Source organism: Sinocyclocheilus rhinocerous, unplaced genomic scaffold (assembly GCF_001515625.1).
Source record: "Sinocyclocheilus rhinocerous isolate Xijiao unplaced genomic scaffold, SAMN03320098_v1.1 scaffold2475, whole genome shotgun sequence".
Classification (NCBI taxonomy): Eukaryota; Metazoa; Chordata; class Actinopteri; order Cypriniformes; family Cyprinidae; genus Sinocyclocheilus; species Sinocyclocheilus rhinocerous.
Genome location: NW_015666614.1, coordinates 202,349 through 215,870, shown reverse-complemented (window position 1 = coordinate 215,870; position 13,522 = coordinate 202,349). Strand labels below are relative to the sequence as shown.

Sequence of the window (13,522 nt, the reverse complement as noted above, 5' to 3'; positions counted from 1 at the left end):
AAGGAGATATTTGAATTATTTACTAATAAACTAGTGTTTTCTGAGTCTGTGTCGCAAGGATGAAGTTGTCGATCCTGACTCGGCATCTCCTCAGACACGCCTTTAGAGAGAAGTGCATGTTTACGGATTATGATTATAATGAAAGAGTTTTTGTTTTCGATTTGTTTTATTTCAGTAATTTAAAGCTTTCTATAGATATATTTATCATGTCTGTGAGGCATGTATTCGCTGAGTTTCAGTTCATTTTTGTGAAGCGCTCCTGTTGAAGAAGAGACGGCAGAAAGCGCATCATGTTTGTTTTCTTTATTTTATAAAAGCACAACGTTTTGTTGATATTGTGTGCACACACAAATAAAAGTAGACCCTTTACAGTTCCGAATTATGTATTACTCTTACCTTTATGAGCAAAAATGACGGCGTATCCACTGAAAAAAACACAAGTGTTCACGCTGGCGCCTCCATGTCCTGCAAAGCGAGCTTTAGCTTCCACTCTCCGCACAAAACTATTGGATACAGCGCACGTTTATCTATGTTTAACGTTTAAACATTGTTATATGCTTGAACTGTTTTATATCTATAGATTTGGTTTTAGGCAAGTCGTGATGATTTGAGAAGGCTAACAGCTCACTGTCTGCCGTTGGCCGCTTGGTCGTTATTTTAAAAAACAAAAATGTATATTTAACGAACAAAAAAATGCTCCAAACATTTTTTCTAAATTAACTTAATAAAAAAACGAAGCAAAATATAATCACTTCGCCATTACATACAAAACTGAACTATTTTAATAGCTGAAACAGTAGTATAAGCTGTTTTGGGAGAAGGGAAAAAAAGACGGGCTTGGGCCGGTAATTCTTATAAGCTGTCAGACACGGGCCAGGCTTGGGCCTATATTTGAGATCCGTGCAGGGCTCTACCAGGAACTATGATGAAGCAGCACTAAATATATAGCGTTATGTCAAAATGCTCATTTATTTAATTTTAAATTAAACAAATGTAATCCTGATAGTATTCCCACTTTTTACAAAATGTAACTGTAATCTGAATACTTTGGTTTTTGATGTAACTGTAACGGATTACAGTTACTAGATTTTTGTATCCTGATTACATAACGCCATTACATGTATTCTATTACTCCCCAACCCTGACTCTGGGACAGAGTGTTCATGCTTTTGCTACTTCCTCTCCCAATCCCCTAGACAGGAGGGGAACGTAACAAGTGGGGGCTCGTCCGGGATTTGAACCCGGGACCTCTCGTAATATATTGTTATTTTTTTTAATCAAGTGTTTTATTGTACTAAATAAAAAATAATAAAAATACAAAAAATAAAAATCTTTGTTTATCTTAGCTGACCAATTGGAGGCGATTTTCAGATTCATATTTTCAGGTTAATTGACATTTACCTAATTGTTTCATTGAAATGTGTCTCTTTGCTGATTTCACATAAAATCGTGTATAACAATATAATATATTTCCTCTAATGTTGATTTGTGTTACACAGAATAAATGAGAATAAATAAATTGAATCTTTATTAAAGTAAATGTATGCACAAGATTCTTGCTAATCATATTTATTTCTAAATCACTTTACTCAATGCAGATTGTTTCAAAGCACCTTTAGAGTAATAAACAGGAAGTCTATAATTGCTCATATCTTTAATCTTGTAATTGCTTTGATTTCAGCTCTAAAGCAACTCCACAGAAGACGATGTAGTGTCATTGTTGAGCTCAATTCAAAGAGTTCAAAATGAAGCTAAAATAATTGAATACATTTGTCATTTCTTCTTTAGAATCAGTGTGGCTTTACTGACATCTAGTGAAGAAACTGAGCAACTGACTCAAAACTGAACATTACAAAACATGATAGTGAAAATAAGAATATCAAGTAAACACACTTGATGGTACATCATATTATATTTAGACATTATAAAACCACTCTTTGTCAAATTTTGAACTTAAAAGAAAAAAACACCCTTTGAAGTCAGGCTAAAATGTCAAAAGATTATTAACAATTTCTGTTTATAGTTATGTTTTTTTAAGCAAATTTGAACAAATATCGCATATCGTAAGTGTTTGTTTCACTAAATCTGATTTTAAATCTGATTTTCTTCTCTGAATTTTAACCCGGCCCTCTCGGATGATTGACAGCAGGAGGAACCAATCATCACGTCTCCTGCAAAAGTGAAAGTAAAAGCAGAGAGTGGCAGAAAAGAGCACAAAGAACAGCAAACAACATCCAAACACCACACAGGGACGCAACAGTCACATATATTATCAGGTGTTTGCTTACCGATAAATGTGAACAATTTTGGATCAGAAAGGAGGTTCATCAAGAGTTCAAATCTATTTATTATTAAATCTGATTCTGAATCATTCAATCGGTTTATGGCCATCAATCACTTCAGAAACCATTAAAATAAAATAAAAATTCTCTGTGACTTAGAATTTTAACAGCATTTATTTAGTTGAAAACTCCCAAGTCCTTCTTGCCATTATTGACGGTGACTGTTTCTCAATGAAAACCATGAGGTTTAACCATGAGCTTTTAACCACTATTTAACCATTGTTTTGCTACACTAACCATAGTTTAACCATGGTATTTGTAGTAAAACTGTATTTATACAAATGGTAATCAATACACCAAAAAAATACATGGTTATTGTACTTTTAACTATAATAAAACCATGTTGCACCTGTTGTGACAAAAGTGCTTGCTGCCCTATCTTAAAAAACTGATAATAGATCACCACACACAATTCAAATGTCTTTATCCTGACAGGAATCTAATACCCAAACACCATTTTATGAAGTATTACAACTTTATTTGGACCTCTTTCCAAGTTGTGGTGCATTAGGTTTGAAGCGAAACATAAACCCCTTAAGCGACAGGCCCAAGTACTATGCAACTTCAGAAATATTTCAAAGACTCTGGCTCATAAACATCAGATTCAGCAGATGTACCACTGGAAGTTAAACTCATCACTCAATTTTGAAATGACTGTGCCCAATGCTTTCCCAGCTATGATTGCATCTTTGTACAAGGGCGACAAATTGCTTGACAACAGACTCTCATTTTGAGACTCTACCAGTTCAATTCATGTGACCAACACAATATCAGCTTCTTGGGGACGACATATAGGACAGGATGCATTCTGCCTTTAAAAGCAGATCAGAGCAGAAAGAGGAGAACCTTTATTTGGTGAAGTTATACACATATTATACACAAAAAGAATGTGCACTTATGTTCCTGAGTTTCAAAAGTGAAATATTTTGATGAGCACCTCTTTTCTTTTAATGTCATCAAAACCAAAGAATTTGACTGGTGACTTAATGGGTTATTGATCATTAGATATTGTATAATTTTGTGATCAGCAATATGTCACTCTTAGATACAACATTTTTGTTAATTTGTTAGAGACGTTTTTGGTTAATGATGAATTGGTTTGTGAGCAGGTCAACGCTGTAAGTAAATGAATGAACTGTGTGTGGTGATTATTTCTTTGACTACAATTTTCAAGTTCATTAATATATTTCTGTGTGTTAATAAATTTGAGAACAAGTTGAGAAAGTTTGGTCTTATGTTGGAAATGGTTTCAGACATTGTTCTATTTGACATTGTATCCGACAGTACATGAGATATATTAACAGTATTGTTTGTATAATATTAATTCCATGTTAATGATTCAATGTGATATTATGATAAAAGTGTATTCTGATCTAGCATTTTTAATAATCTTTTATATTAAAACTGTAAATAATCACTCAGTAATACACAGTTGTGTTAGATATATACAACAAATGCGTTTACTAAGGTAACACTTTTGTCTGTTTTGAATTTAACAATATGTGTTGTCCCTGAGCATACTTAGAGTGTATACTGTCTTTAAATTGTTTCTACATTAAATGTGAAAGTATATAAAATACATTAAAAACTTTAATGTTAGGTGTGATAAATCACAATTAATTACAGAAAATGTGTGATTAGTTATAATTAGTTATAGAGTTATAGTTATAGAATTAGTTATGTTTTAAATGATTGACAAGTACTAAGAACAACAATAATAATAATAAATTATTATTATTAACTTTTTTTTTTTTTCAGAGAGGAAGATCACCCTTATTGGAAAAACAGGAGATGGCAAAAGCAGTGCAGGGAATACAATTCTTAATAAGTATTCATCCCTATAGCGTCAGCTAATTCTGTCACAGCTAGATCTGTTAAAAGTGATGGAACGGTGGATGGAAGAAACATCACAATTATTGACACACCAGGATCCTTTGACACAGATTGTGATTATAAGGAGATAATATGAGATCATTAAAATATATCATTGAATGTGCTCCCGCTGTTCATGCCTTTTACATTGTTCTGAATGTTGGAAGATACACAAGACATGAAAATGAGGTGGTACAACAATTCCGGAACACAATGACAGAGGAACATGTCCTGAAACACACAGGGATCTTATTCATTCATGGTGAGCAACTAGAAGGCCAGACCATTGAAGGATTTGTTAAGGCTAAATCCAAATGACCAGAGCATGTCAATAAATGTGGAGGTTGCTGTCATGTCATTGACAACAAACACTGGCAAAACCATTGGTGGGGTTTCAAGAGAAACAGTGTTCAGGTGAAAAACTGCTGGACACCATTGACAAAATGGTGAAAGAGATCAGCTGTTACAAAAATGAGCTGCTTCAAAAGATGGAAAAAGAAATTCAAGAGGAGATGAAATTTTTTTTGGACAATTTGTCTCCAGAATGGAAGCAAGAAAAAGCAAAAGGATTTTTTTTTCTCTATTAAAAAAAAAAATCTGGAACACCAGGGATGCTGACTGGTGCTTTTCTGTACAGTAAAACCCCCAGTGTTAAATTAACAATCCCTGTGTTTACATAATCCTCACTCAGAGGGTTAAAAAAGAAATGCTGTTTGTGAAGTTGTTTAATCAGATCTTGAGAGATTTAATGTCTTCTTTTATTTCAGTTGATTTCATTTAAGGCTGTGGCTGAAGTCCGTTGTAGTTCTTGTTTCTCTTTTTTTCTGTTCTTGTTTCTCTTTCCTTCCGTGATTCAGCTTGTTAACAGCAAGTGTTTTTTTTTTTTATTAATGGTCAGTTGTCACTCAATTAATCAACTAATTATCTCATTAACTTCAACACTACTTCAGTGTTACTTTTTTAACTCTCTGAATGAGGATTATTTAAACACTGTGAGCATTAATTTAACACTAGGAGTTTTACTGTGTGGGTATAGGTGTTGAAACAGCTGTAGTTGTGGCTTTATTAAAAGCATTTAATAAAGGAGGGGGGAGGGGCACTTTAACTTCGAAAGTGAAAGTGCCCTTTCCTGGTGGAGGAGAAGCTGCAGAAGTTGAGCCAGCAGGAGGAACAGCTGCCGCAGTTGAGGCTGTGAATACAGGAGGAGAAGCCGCAGAATTTGAGAATGTGGCTGATAGAGAAGCTGCAGAAGTTGGAGGTGCCAGAGCAGCGACAGGTCCTGTGATTCTGCCAGGTGTTCTCAGAACTACGGCTCTTACAGGAGCCATTGGAAGAGAAATCACTGGTTGGAAAGATGCAGAGGAAGTTGATTCAGTGTATGACACAATGAAAAAAGCTGCAAAAGTTAACTATGAGTACACAAAGGTTATGGTTGAGAAGATCCAAGAATTTGATAAAAACCCAAGCTATCAGTCGCAGCTGGGGTTATAGTATCAGCGGCAGCAGGAGGAGCAGCAGCAGCATTTGAGGCAGCGGCAGCAGGAGGAGCAGCAACATTTGAGGCAGCGGCAACAGGAGCAGCAGCAGCATTTGAGGCAGCGGCAGCAGGAGGAGCAGCAACATTTGAGGCAGCGGCAACAGGAGCAGCAGCAGCATTTGAGGCAGCGGCAGCAGGAGGAGCAGCAACATTTGAGGCAGCGGCAACAGGAGCAGCAGCAGCATTTGAGGCAGCGGCAGCAGGAGGAGCAGCAGTTGAGGCAGCTGCAGCAGGAGGAGCACTTGCAGCAGGAGGAGCAGCTGCAGCAAGAGGAGCACTTGCAGCAGGAGGAGCAGCTGCAGCAAGAGGAGCCACTGCAGCAGGAGGAGCAGCTGCGGATGCAGGAGAAGAAGCTGCGGATACAGGAGGAGAGGCTGTGGATACAGGAGGAGAGGCTGTGGATACAGGAGGAGAAGCTGCAGAGGTTGGGGCAGCAGGGGGAGCAGCTGCAGCAGTTGAGGCAGCAGGGGGAGCAGCTGCAGCAGTTGAGGCAGCAGGAGGAGCAGCTGCAGCAGTTGAGGCAGCAGGAGGAGCATTTGCAGCAGTTGGGGCAGCAGGAGCAGCAGCAGGTCCTGCGTTTCTGCGAGGTGTTCTTGGAGCTGTTGCTCTTGTGGGAGCCATTGCAGGAGTCGTCACTGGATGGAAAGATGCAGAAAAAAACTGATTCAGTGTATGCAAAAGTTATCTATGATAATGCAAAAGTTATTGTTAAGAAGGTACACAGAAAATCCAGTGTTAAATTAACACTGTTTGGTGTCTCATGGGGCCCACTCTAGTGTTAAAAACTAACACTGAAACAGTATTGCAGTTTATTAGATAATTAAGTCATTAATTAAGTTATGATTGACAATAAGTGATGAACACCTGCTAACCAGATTGATTTTATTTCTGTCAGATGACTACAGAAGATCTCATTTAGAATTAACCGAGGTTTATCTTGATGTTTTAATGAAATAGTTTTGTTTTAAGTTACCATCGTAGTGGTTAGAGTTTGCTTTAGGTGGGCTCTTAACCCTTGACTTTCTTACATTAGTTTTCTCTGGTGGCTATAACAGTGTTTATAAAGCACATTTGTTATGGCAACCTAAAACAAGAGAAAAAGTGATTAGGTGATTTCAGTTAAATGTTGGTAATTTCATCAGTTTAGTAAGCTTATTCAATAATTTAATCCAAATTCTTTGGATTTTTGATTTAATCCAAAGTGAGTGTGGTGTAATTATTATTTTTTCTATTTATTTTTGATTACAGCAGTCCTCTGGTTCTATCGTAGTTTGTGCTCATGCATCATTCAGACACACACAGACACCAAGAATCAGCATCTGAATCTCAACAATTCTGACAATCAATAAAAAGTTTCATGCCAAAGATAAGGGAGTTGCATTGAACACTATAGGGTAAACTCATGTTTACTCTGAATTCTGAAGCCATATTTTTCGTGTAGCTGCATGAACAAATGGCGTTTCAGTCTGCCAAACGGGGTGGAGCCAACTGTTATAAAAGTCGGCTCTGAGCGTCAGAATCTTTTGACTGATAGCGACAGTCGATGGCTCGCATGCAGCCTTATAGCACGGCAACTTACACAACACTCATTCCCTTATCTCAGGGAGCCGAGGTTATTTTAGTAACTGGAGCATTCCCTTTTGAACAGTCTCTCCTGTTGCGTTGAATGCTATGGGGAACGCATGCAACGTTACCGTGCTATAAGCAAGTGCAGAACGAAGCTGCTCTGTGAGCCCAGCCCCGGAGCACCCGTAATGAGAGCTCCTAGAAGCATGAGTCAACTATGAGACCCAAGCCAACCGTCTGGGTCTTGCATAACAATACCTTCTCCACTTAAAAGGGGAATTATGTAAATTAAGTGGACAAAATCTGTGCCGGAAGGAGGCTATTCCTCTGGTGGAATGGGCACACACTCCGATAGGACACTGTAAGCCCACTGAGCCTTAAGCAAAGGCTATAGTGTAAACTATCCTTTTGAGACAGTCTCTTAATCCTGACTGGCAGCACTTTAGAGTGGCCTCTGAAGCAAACAAAGAGATGCTCTCCTCCTGAAGTCAGACAAGATCATTTGAATCACTTGGGGATGTAGTGTTCATTTTCCTGTATTTTGATAAGCCACTCCCTCAAATGTGAATCTCAAGAACAGTCTCTGATGAGGGGCTATCTGGATGTGAAAGTAAGTGTCTTTCAGATCCACAAATAAAAAAAAAGTCCCTGGGGCATACTTGTGCGAGCATCTGTTTCAAGGTCACCATCCTGAACGGGTGTTTTATCAGTGCACAATTCAGGTGCCTGAGATCGAGGATGGGCCTGAGCCTGCCATCTTTCTTGTGAATGAGGAAGTAGCAGCTGTAAAAGCCTGACTCCCTGTTCGCTAGATGAACCATCTCTATGGCTATTTTTGCAATTAGACTTTGTACTTCAGCATGGAGAACATGAGAATCGTTGTCCCATACCAAAGTTTGAACAACACCCCAGAAGCGAGGGGGTCTGCGAGTGAACTGAAGCGAGTAACTTCATTCTATGGTCTGAAAAACCGAGCTTAACACAGTAGGGATGGCTTTCCACCCCTGTACTTGGGTGGCAAGCGGTGTGAGTTTTACGAGCTTGAGTTCTCCAGAGGGCGGAGAACTGACAATTGTGGTAATGAGAGGAGGATAAGTGTTCTTTTGAGTATGTGGGTTCGTTATTCACAGTGGTAGTTTGCTTAGCCACGTGCTGAGTGGGAAGGACAGGCCCAGCATGAACAGCGCTTCCATCGCTCAGAGTCAAGCGGGGGGTTGGTGAGCAAACATGAGACTTCTTTGAGAGCAGTTTGGCCTCATAGGGACCTTGCCCTCTCGTCTTTCTCTCTCTGGGATCAGGATAGCTTCTGCAGCTCAGGGTCCAATGTCACTCTGGGGCAGGGTCCCTGGCACTTGGAAAACGGGTATCGTTCTGCTGTCTGAGGGTGCTGCTGAAGACCAGGCTTAGACTTAGGCTGAGGGTGGGCTGGAGACTGCATAGGCTTCGCAGGCTTCTGAGAGGATGGAGCCTCCTGGCAACTTGAATCAGCCACTGAGCTGGAGCACTTTGGCAGGAAGTTATGCATGGCCTGCAATGACTTCTGTGCTGCTGTGAAGCGCTTAGCGAATCCACCCATGGCAGGGCCGAAAAATTCTTTGGGAGAGACAGGGAAGTCAAAGAAGGTAATTTTGTGCATCCTTGATTTCCTTCAAATTTAGCCAAAGGTGACGTTCCAGCACCACTAAGTTGGCTATGGCCTTGTTGATCACCTGCGCAGTGGCCATTGTAGCATGCAGAGCTAGGTCCATCACTGTGCGCAGCTCCTTAAAGGCATCAGAACTTGAGCTGGACTCATCCATCATGCTGAGAAGTTTGGCTTTGTGTTAAGTGCTGAGCCAACCTGGCCATCCGCTGAATAAGCCCTGCCTGCTAGAGCGGAGGTGGTCCTGCAGGACTTAGATGGATGCACTGTATGGCCCTTTATACCCAGTACAGATGGAGGGCAGAGAGGCACAGCGATTGCCTCTTCTAGAGGAGGGAGCTTGGCATAACCTTTTTCTTCAGTGCCGTGAGAACAGAGGTGAGAGTGGCAGAAGTGGAAGAATAAACGTGCACCAAGTAGGGGACGAGCCATGTCCTCATGAGTTTGTCATGAATTCCGGGAAGAATGGGGCCAGCCTTTGGCAGGAGGATTGTCAACGGCGTCCTGACAACAGGTACCACTTGTCTAAGCGGCTGGGGGTGGAAAACAGTTTGGAACAGGACTCCAAACAGGAAAATAGTTTGTCAATAATGCAAGAAGACAATAACAGAGTCATTTTTCCAGCTAAAGTCAGTTCATTGATGATTCAGTGATGTCATCATCCAGTTCAGCTTTCTTCCAATAGTGTCTGTGCAATCAGTCAAGCGTCCCCAACTAAGCCAGCCAAAGGCGACAGTGGCAAGGAAACAAAAGTCCATCGGTAACAGAAATGGAGAAAAACATTGAGAGAAACCAGGCTCAGTCGGGGGGCCAGTTCTCCTCTGGCCAGACAAAACCAGCATGGCATGGTTCAATTCCAGGCTGCAACACAGGTGCAAAGGACTTGTCTGGTTCCCGTGGTCTTGTACCGATGGTCGTCGAGGTGATGAAGTCTTCGCAGGGGATCTGTTACTGGGGCAAATCTAGCTGTCATGGTCTCCACTGACATTCAGGGCTGTAGAGGTCGTCTCTAGGTGCTGATCCGCCATCTGGTCTGGATATAAACTAGATCTGGGTGGCTACAGTGAACATCTGATCTGGATTCAAACTGGATCCGTATGGCTACAGTGACCTCGGGATAGGAATAAAACAGACTAATATTAGCGTAGATGCCATTCTTCTTACGATGTAACGAGTACATCAGATGTTATGGGAAGTGTTCCCGGTTCTGGTTGACCAAATTAATGCAGCCTAACAATCATTTAACGGATTTGAATTATAGAAATGTGATAGTGTATTATGTGTATGTTAGGTTAAAGAGATGGGTCTTTAATCTAGATTTAAACTGACAGAGTGTGTCTAATGTAGGGTCAAAAATGATCAAAGACTTCTGCTTTCCTGTCCCAAACCTATCTTAAGTAACAAAAGGGCCATTTGGTATTACTGAAGGCACAGAGGTGCTGATAGTGATCAAGGCCTGTAGGCCAAGATGTGTGTATATTGGGGGTCTGCTAATTGTCACACCTTTTGCACAGTGGGTGAAGCTGAAATCTGCTGATTGGTTAGTTAGAATGTCTCACATTTGGTTTTTAGTCACATGGTCAAGGAAGGGATAAAAGAAGATTGTAACTGTTGCTCTGTCTCTCTTTTCTTTGCTGTCTCTTTCCTTTGCTCTCTTTATTTGCTGGAGCTCTCTTTTTGGGGCTCTGCTCTCTCTCCCTCTATCTTTCTCTCTCTCCATCTCTCTCTGCACATAGTCATAGCCCACTATTGTTAAGCCGGTCGGCGTGGTAGCCAAGGCTCACATAGCCATAGGCCACTAGCATTAAGCCGATCGGCGTAGTAGCCCAGGCACACATAGATAGTAATATATGCGGATCACATGGCTCTTGGAGCAGCAGCAGTACATATGTCTTGACGATAGATCTGCTTTTTGGAGGGGGGGTTGTTCTTGTTTTGGCTTGTATTGTCCCTTCTATGTCTCCTGTTTTGTGGGGGGTTATTTCATGTATGTTATATTTGCAGCAGCAATATTTCTTACATGCTCACAGTAGCATGTTGTGGATGTATTGGCAGTAGCAAGTCTCTGTACTTGCTCTGCCGCAGCAGCAGCAGCAGCGTAGCAGATCTATTCCGCCAAGACCAAATACATTAACATTGTCATGTACATTACCATGCCAATCCCTCCGAGAGTTGTCATGACAGAAATACAGAGTTCTGGCATGAAACTCTAGATGGCGCAGTCCGATAGGTCTAACTCAATCTGACCTAATGACATCATTATCACATGGCACAGCTGATTGGTTCTCTTCTGTATCGGTAGCCAATTAGCTTGCTGCTCAACATTCAAATATATGACTAATATATGACTAATGTTTGCTGTAGCAGTTGCAGCTGGCTTCAGAAACCCTCCACCTTCCCCAGCTGCACCTGTATAGATCTGCTATGAGGTGATTCATGTATGCTATATGGGAGTTATTTCATGTTATATTTGCAGCAGCAATATTTCTTACATGCTCACAGCAGTGTAGCAGATCTATTCCGCCAAGACCAAATACATTAACATTGTCATGTACATTACCATGCCAATCCCTCTAAGAGTTTTCATGATAGAAGTATTTTTATAGATTTTTTTCTGTTTTGATGCTCTCCATGATCTATTCCATATGAAATGTGTTTTGAATAGGTGCAGCTCTAACTACATGACACTACATACAGTAACTACATTTTCTGTCTCTCTTCTACTGCTCTGTGTGCAGGTGATCATTTTTTGTCGTGTAGAGTTTAAAAAGTATCTTTGTTCATATTGTACATTTTATGTATTGTTTAGTAAATAATTATTTTAATTATTGTTATGTTTTAGTATTTTAGCGTTTGGTCTCGTACTGTATCGCATACCTTGTCAGTGTCATGCGCTTGCTTGGCCATTTGTCGTGATAAACAGGAAAGTATGTCCAGTTGAATTCAATTTGAGTTTTGTTAGACGAATATTAAAAGCTTAGTATACTGCGGCAGCCCTCGTGTGAAGACCGAAGAGTGTAAAGACCATCAACTCCACCGAGCAGGGACACCGGCAAGGGACATACGTATCGCTTTTGAATCATTCTCTTTCCTACTACTTGTTTCCCTTCTGTTTTCAGTTTTTTATAACCAATTCTTACTATGTGTTTCCTGATCCCTACTATCACTACCACTTGCATACCACGCATTACACACTGTAGGCAGCGCAATCCTAACCACCTGCGCACTTTGCCTATGTCTAATACACTACTTTCTTTTTCTATTGGTCTCTGGAATTGCCAGTCTGCTGTAAACAAAGCAGATTTTATTACTTCTATTACTAGTCATGCAAGACTAAACCTCATGGCCCTGACAGAGACGTGGATCAAACCAGAGGACAATGCTACACCTGCAGCACTCTCAAATAATTTATCTTTTTCCCACTCCCCCCGTCTGACTGGAAGAGGTGGAGGTACTGGTCTGCTTATCTCTAATGATTGGAAATGTAATCCTTTACCATCTCTGAGTATCAACAGCTCCTTTGAATCACATTCAGCCACTATTACCCACCCTCTTAAAATCAATTTTATAGTTATCAACACCCAGGACCACTAGGTAACTTCGTGGAAAAATTAATAAGTATCGCTTCTGAATCATTCTCTTTCCTACTACTTGTTTCCCTTCTGTTTTCAGTTTTTTATAACCAATTCTTACTATGTGTTTCCTGATCCCTACTATCACTACCACTTGCATACCACGCATTACACACTGTAGGCAGCGCAATCCTAACCACCTGCGCACTTTGCCTATGTACCCTATTACAATATTATTATTAATTATATTAATTATTATTATTATTATTATTAATTAAATTATTATTATAAAATTATTATAATTAAATTATAATTATTACCCACCCTCTTAAAATCCATTTTATAGTTGTTTATCAACCCCCAGGACCACTAGGTAACTTCGTGGAAGAATTAGATGTGCTGCTCTCAAACTTTCCTGAGGATGGTACTCTCCTAGTTATGCTTGGAGACTTCAACATCCACCTAGATAAACCTCAGGCTGCAGACTTCCACACTCTGCTCGTCTCTTTTGATCTCAAGCGAGTGCCTGATTTGTGAGTAGCCGTAGTTAACAACCAACTGGACCTTATTTACACACGACACTGCTTCACTGATCATGTGCTGGTTACTCCACTGCACACCTTTGATCACGTCCTCCTCACTCTTAACCTCAACATGGTTCCTGACACAACACATACCCCTACAAATGTCATTTTTCGACGTAACCTACGCTCACTCTCACCCTCCGGCAGTATGCTATGGTTTCATCTTTGCTTCCTTCCCCTGAACAGTTATCATCTCTTGATGTTAACAGTGCTACTGATACGTTCTGCTCCACTCTTACGTCTTGTTTAGACACTGTCTGCCCCTTGACTTCCAGGCCAGCTCGTACCACCTCTTCTGCCCCTTGGCTATCTGATGTTCTCCGTGAGCATCGTTCTAAGCTCAGAGCTGCAGAAAGAGTATGGCGCAAATCACAAAATCCTACTGACCTTAATGTATATCAATCACT

The 13,522-nt window shown here is 40.4% G+C and overlaps 1 pseudogene; it reads left to right on the top strand.

Annotated features, from left to right (window-relative positions):
- Nucleotides 1–4,427: 4,427 nt before the first annotated feature.
- Nucleotides 4,428–5,633, top strand: LOC107733033 (uncharacterized; annotated as a pseudogene).
- Nucleotides 5,634–13,522: the final 7,889 nt, after the last annotated feature.